Below are 5824 nucleotides of genomic sequence, written 5' to 3' on the forward strand. Positions count from 1 at the left end.
ATCACTTGAGGTTAGGAGTTTGAGACCAGCCTGACCAACATGGTGAAACCCCATCTCTACTAAATTAGGTGGGCATGGTGGCATGTGCCTGTAATACCAGCTACTTGGGAGGCTGAGGCAAGAGGATTGCTTGAATCCAGGAGGTGGAGATACCAGTGAGCCAAGATTGCACCATCTTGTCTCAAATGAATAACTAAATAGATAATAAAAATAAATTTAAAAAACAAAGACATCTGAAAACTAACATATCAAAAAACAAAACAAAACAAAAAAACTAATATATCAACATACCCAAAAGTAAGTTCTTCTTTTTTAATTTTATTTATTTTGAGACAGAGTTTTGCTCTTGTTGCCCAGGCTGGAGTGCAGTGGCACAATCTCAGCTCACTGCAATCTCCACCCCCGGGATTCAAGTGATTCTCATGCCTCAGCCTCCCAAGTAACTGGGATTACAGGCACCTGCCACCACACCTAGGTAATTTTTTGTATTTAGGAGAGACAGGGTTTCACCATGTTGGTCAGGCTGGTCTTGAACTCCTCACCTCAGGTGATCCACCCACCTCAGCCTCCCAAAGTGCTGGGGTTACAGGTGTGAGCCACTGCTCCTGGCCCAAAACTTAGTTCTTAATCTTCTTCTCTAATCTGTACTCCATCATTCTCTCCCACCATTCCAACCAGAAACCTGGGAGCCATACTTTCCTCCTCTTTCCCCCATTCTCTCCTACCCCATCCAACCTACCAATGAGTCAGAAGGATTGTACTTCAAAAGTATGTTTCAGATCTGTCCATTTCTCTCCAGTCAGCTACCCTGCTCTAAGCAACTATCAGTTCTCATCTGGACTCCTGTAGAAACTCCTACCTTACTCTGGCTCCTTCCTCAAAGCTAAAAATGGTTATTTTCCATATGGCATCTACATGCTGTTTTAAAATAAATCATAATGTGGCCAGGCACAATGGCTCATGCCTGTAATCCCAGCACTTTGAGAAGCTGAGAGTGGTGGATTACCTGAGGTCAGGAGTTTAAGACCAGCCTGGCCAACATGGCAAAACCCCGTCTCTACTAAAAATACAAAAATTAGCCAGGCATGGTGGTGCACGCCTGTAATCCCAGCTACTCAGGAGGCTGAGGCAGGAGAATTGCTTGAATCTGGGAGACGGAGGTTGTAGCGAGCTGAGATCGCACCACTGCACTCCAGCCTGGGTGACAGAGCAAGACTCCATCTCAAAAAAGAAAAAGAAAAAAGACGTCTAATCGGCTTATATTTATGTCCTTGGAACCACATTATTGTTTCCAGAGGGGCTACATAACCTGACTCTGATTCCCTGCATGTGTCAGTAGTGTGATGTAAGGCCTAAAATCAATTTTTTTTTTTTTTTGAGACAGAGTCTCGTTCTGTCACCCAGGCTGGAGTGCAGTGGCACCATCTCGGCTCACGGCAAGCTCTGTTTCCCGGGTTTACGCCATTCTCCTGCCTCAGCCTCCCGAGTGGCTGAGACTACAGGGGCCCGCCACCACGCCCGGCTAATTTTTTGTATCTTTAGTAGAGACGGGGTTTCACTGTGTCAGCCAGGATGGTCTTGAACTCCTGACCTCATGATCTGCCCGCCTGAGGCCTCCCAAAGTGCTGGGATTACAGGCGTGAGCCACTGCGCCCAGCCCTAAAATCTTTTAATTGAGGTACAACATACATAAAAATGCACCAGTGATAAATATGCAGGGTGAGGGATGCCCGACCTGAACCAGCCACATAAGTAGCACCAGACCGACACAGCGTTCCCACCCGGAACGGCCCCAGGGAGTCGCTGCCGGCCCATGTGGCCCATGACGTGAATGGTGTCCCAGTTACTCTCTCTGGATGAGGTGCACCCATGCCGGTGGCTGCAATCCTCTGCCTCAGACTGTGGTGTCCACAGTGTGAACAGACCACATGGCATCTGGTGGCTTCAGACTCCCTATCCACGACTGTTGCTGGGAGATTCTTACACCATCTGACGGACACAGGCGCATCTGCGGAGTGCACCCAGGAACCACGGGCAAGGACGTATCTTCAGCTTTGGGAGATCTGCTTCTGGTAGCACCCGCAGCCCCCGCTGCTCAGAGGGGACCGCACGCCCTGCCCACGCTGCCACAGGACCTGGTGCCTGGCCGCAGCCACACGGCCTCGGCCTCAGTCCGGCCTTTTGCCTCCCATGCCCTTTGCCCCTCACGCTGTGCTTCCAGCCTAAGCACAGGGCAGAGATGGGTCCCAGGGTGTGCGGGGGCCGAGCCTGCCTGGGGAAGGAAGACGGCTCCATTGGTGTGAGGGCCCCAGGAGGCCCCCGACGTCCACAGCACCTCACAGACCCAGACCCCGCTCACCTCTGGCCACGAGCCGGTGAGCAGCCCCTGCCCCAGAGCACTGTGACCTCACATTTCAAGGACGTTCGTGTTTGCAGCTCCATAATGAGGCCTTTGAGATGGACGGCGGTTAACCCCAGCCTCCACGCTACCACCCAACCCGGGACTTGAAAGGTCATGAGAATTGGGCAGCCTTTTTCCTGCCAAGATGCAGCTGGAGGGCATCGGAAGTGGAGTGACCCTGCCACAGGACTCCCGCTGTGGGTTCTCACTGGATGTGCCTGTTGGGGGCTTTGTGGGAAGAGGAGGCACAGCTGAGCTGGAAAAAGTCAACTTTGTGATGCGTTACGGTCATGGGGGAAGATAAATCAGCCTCGGGATGATCTGTGATTAGATGAAATCCTACAGCTAATCCTATCTCAATTTTGATCTCTTAGTGCCCCTGGAAACATTGCGTGCTGAAGGGCCGGAAGACACTTGGGGCTGGCCCATCCGCTCACCAGGGTCCCCCCACGGGTAGAGGCACCGCTCCTCCGTTCCTGCAGAGCACTTTCCTCCAGCTCACGGCCAGAGGTGAGCGGGGTCCGGGTCTGTGAGGTGCTGTGGACGTCGGGGGCCTCCTGGGGCCCTCACACCAACGGAGCCGTCTTCCTTCCCCAGCTTTGGGAGACCTCTTCAAATTGGCAGACCTGAAGCAGAGCGCTTCTGGACCAGCGCCCCGCGAGGAGAATGCAGACAGACGCTTTCCTGCATTTATTGTGTCTGGCATCCAGGGCCTGCAACACACACACACGCACACACACAGGCATGTACACATACACAGGCACGCACACACACACACAGGCACGTATAGATACACATACAAGCACGCACGCAGACACACACACACAGGCACGCACACACACGCGCAGGCATGTACACACACACAGGCACACACAGACACGCGCAGGCACGTACACACACACAGGCACGTACACACGCACAGACACACACACAGGCACGCACACACGCGCAGGCACGTACACACAGGCACGCACACACACGCAGGCACGCACACACACACGCAGGCACGCACACACAGGCACACACACACGGGCGCAGACACATCTGCTCAATGTGTGCCCGAGGGCTGCAGGGGAAAGCATCTCTGTGGTCCAGGGAGTGGCCTGTCCAGCTGCGGCCGCGGACATGGAGGCGGAGGTCACTGCCGGACCAATGGTCCCACCATGGTGGGCTCCAGTACAGCTCCCCAGGACAGCCGGACCCCGCAGCCGGTCTCAGCCCTTGGTTCAGGGGCCGTTTCCTTTGACCTTGGGGTGGGGGTGTGGGAGGCGGCAAGCAGGGTTTCTCGTGGGCCTACCCGTGGTACCTGTGTTGAAGACGCTGGGGGGTTCTGGCTCAGTGGAAAAGGGCCCAGCTGGGGAGTCACTTGTGCCTCAGCCTCTCGCTGGGCTGAACAGGGCCCAGGGAGGAAGGAGGATCCAGCCCCACTGCCAAGGCATCAGTGATCCAGCCGTCTCTCAGGACAGCGGGCCTGGGCTCAGCCTCTGCGGCACCGTCCCTGGAACACCAGCTGTTCTTTGACTCCCAACCGTAGGGGGCCTGCTGCAGCTCCAAACGTCACATCCCCATTTGGGGGGACTCAAGGCACCTGGAATGGAAAAGGCGGGGGCCCAGCTCTCCTTGCGTGCCTGTCATTTTCAGAGAAGACTCTGAAGACTCTAGCAGAGCCCGCATCTCGATGGCAGCAGCTCCCCACAGGCCACCCTGGCTGTGGAGGGTGGGGACCTGGGGCAGACTGGGGCTGTCCCGACCATCTTCCCTGGAGCTGACTGAAGCTCCCCCAACAAATCTAGTTATGTTGGCATGGAAAAAAGGGTAGGTGGGACACCAGGAAGACCAGTCTGTGCTCCCCACAGGCTCCTGCTGACCGCAAACATCATTCACTCACTATAGAGAGGAACGAGGCCACAGCATCAACTCCCCGCGCCCATGATCTCTTCCTGCAGAGCCCGGGGCTGTCGCAGCTGGGACCCCAGTGCACCACTCCTAGAAACGGCCAGCACAGGGCCAGAGCTGCACCCTCAGGCCCACGTCTGAGATGGGCACACACGGCTCAGCCCTCAGGCCGACGCTTGTCATGGACAGTGGTCCCTTGTCGTCCTGGGGAGGGTCCTGCATCCTAAGCTCCGGCCCAGGAAATGCTGAGCAGGGTCAGGAGACACCAGGAACTGCCAAAAGGATGAACTCACAGGCCTCGGCAGGCCCCAAGTTAGATGATTATACAGTGGCAGGGCTTTCTGGGAGGTGGGTCCAGCTGGGGCTGGAACCTGTTTCCTGCCCCACTGGCCGCCCTAAAGCCTTGGGCAGCCCCTCGTGCCTGCTGCCCCCTAAGGGTAAAAGATGGGGGTGGTGAAGGGTGCCAGGGGACAGGACCCCTGTTGCAGCTGTAACACCTCGGTGTTCTCGATCCTTCCAGAACCATACTGGCTTCTGATTCTGTCTGGCTGCAGCCTCCGCCCCTCCTGCCGCCGCAGCACCATGAGACTACGGGATGCCCCGGTTCTGTGCACCATTAGTCACCTGTGCCAGCACCGGCTCCAGCTAAGCTCCCCCGAGACTGGGGTTTTGGTCCAAGTGGTCCGTTCACCCCAGACGGACTGTGCCCTGATCTTTCCACATGGGCCCTCAGAGCTGCCCTGGGCACTTTTCTTTGCAAAACATGCTTCTGGGCCTTCACCTTCAATTCTGGGCACTGCCCTCAAGTTCTCTAACAAAATTATTCTGGCCGGGCGCAGTGGCTCACGGCTGTAATCCCAGCACTTTGAGAGGCCGAGGCGGGTGGATCACAAGGTCAAGAGATTGAAACCACCCTGGCCAACACGGTGAAACCCCGTCTCTACTAAAAATACAAAAATTAGCAGGTTGTGGTGGCGGCGCCTGTACTCCCAGCTACTTGGGAGGCTGAGGCAGGAGAATGGCGGGAACCCAGGAGGTGGAGGTTGCAGTGAGCCGAGATGGCTCCACTGCACTCCAGCCTGGTGACAGAGCGAGACTCCATCTCAAAAAAAAAAAAGAAAAAAGAAAACTATTTTGTCAGATTCAACAGATGGAGGCCTCCAGCCACAGCACCCCAACACGGCGGCCCCGCCTGCTTGGAGGAAGATGGCTGAAGGCAGCTGCCACACAGAGGCCTCTCTGCTCCAGCCCCGCCACGAAACCCTCTCCCAACAAGGAAGGCAGCTCTGTCAACAAACTCCAGAGCCAGTTCAAGGAGGACGTGCACCCAGGGCCTCAGCATTCAGCAGGGACCGGCACTGAAGACCCTGTGGGACTCCTCCTCCACCTGTACCCAGATTCAGGGAGCACGTGGTCTGGGCCCCACCTCGCCCACAGGCCACTGAGAGGAGACTGGACTGAGTGCGATTCGAATCCGAGGGCACGGGACGGCGCTCAGTGCCTGGGAAAGAGGAACGTGCGGACAGC

Source organism: Colobus angolensis, unplaced genomic scaffold, assembly GCF_000951035.1.
Source record: "Colobus angolensis palliatus isolate OR3802 unplaced genomic scaffold, Cang.pa_1.0 Scaffold76, whole genome shotgun sequence".
NCBI lineage: Eukaryota > Metazoa > Chordata > Mammalia > Primates > Cercopithecidae > Colobus > Colobus angolensis.